Raw genomic sequence first — 1,512 nt, 5'->3', positions numbered from 1 at the left:
TTCATTTTTCCACATAACGACTTGTTACATCTCATTGTTGCAATGGATCCACCTATATCCCTATTTAAACGATTTGTTTTTCCCTTCCCCTCCACAAATTATACCAACCTCTTTTTTTCATTTTTTATTTCTTTTTTTATTTTTTATTGTGAAAATACTGTAAAGAGGGATTAAAATTATATGGGCAAGATAATGAGTACATTTCTTATCAAATATTGTAGCCTCCTCCTTAGTTTCCCCTTCAAATCCCTTCCCATCCTCCTCCCTGTCCCCACCCAATCATCCCCGCTACCCGTCCCCCTCCCCGCACCAAAGTTGTAAAGTTCATTTTTCAACATAACGACTTGTACATCTTATCGTTGCAATGGGTCCACCTGTATCCCTATTTAAAATCTATGTGCATATAAGATGATGCTAAGTGAAATGAATCCCAAGATAGGGACACAAGAGGTTTTATCTTTCTTGCTGTTGTTTTTAATGTACTTATAATGTACTATGTGATTTTTTTTTATTTCTCTTGTATATTCTTCTTCCATGGTATAACCCCTGTTTTCACTGCATTTGATTCTGGTGCCCTGCATCTTGTACATACATTTTTCTAATTTGGGAAGGGGAAGGAAAATAACAAAAAGCAGAAATAAGGATACATTTTGGCCCATTGTAACAATGAGATGTACAAGACACTATGGTGAAAATGAACTTTACAACTATGGTGGGGGAGAGTTGGGGACATGGGGAGGGAAGAGACAGTAGGGGAAAAAACAAAGGAGGAGGTAACAATGTTCGATAAGAAATGTACTCATTACCTTACTCACGTAACTGTAATTCCTCTGTACAATATCTTTACAATAAAAATACATATTTTCAAAAAAAATGACAAATGTGGGTGAATTTTTTAAAATGCCAAAAATGTTTAAGATTTAATACATTTGAGATAACCAAAACCTACTTAGGAACAAAAAGAACCAACTTAAAGCCCTTCCTTAGGAAAGTAAATAGTAGCCTCAGAATGTTATACAGGAATTTGATCACAAGATAGAGAGAAGTCACAGTCTGAAAGTTCCAATCAGGAGTCTTTATTAGAAAGCCAACAACTGTGAGGGATACATGTTCCCAAGAAACTCACAGCCTCAAATATACTTAGAACTGTTTTAAAACACTGAGGCATGTAGATAGGAAAGAAAGAGCAGAAAAACAAACCAGATAAACTCTAATGGAGAGTTGAGAGGGATGCCATGGTGACTTGAGGAGGGCCATGAGACGTGAGGCATGGCACAAAATGATGCTGAGGTGTTGGGACCTAAATACGGTCATGGTCAGGGAAAGGGTCATGAGGAACTTGAGAGTTCAAAGAGTCTCATGAGTTCATGGTACAGGTCTGGTGGTCCAGTAACCTATTGTCCAAGTCTGTGCCCCTGCCTCTAACAATTCAGGCATGCCTATCACCCAGGGTTAGGATTCACCTATAAGAGTTTTTAGAAAGTCTCTCATCCATCAACATGTCAAAGATGC

The sequence above is a fragment of the Dipodomys merriami genome, unplaced genomic scaffold (assembly GCF_024711535.1).
Source record: "Dipodomys merriami isolate MVZ:Mamm:240054 unplaced genomic scaffold, mDipMer1.0.p SCAF_1442, whole genome shotgun sequence".
Classification (NCBI taxonomy): domain Eukaryota; kingdom Metazoa; phylum Chordata; class Mammalia; order Rodentia; family Heteromyidae; genus Dipodomys; species Dipodomys merriami.
Note: the sequence above shows the minus strand (reverse complement) of the source record.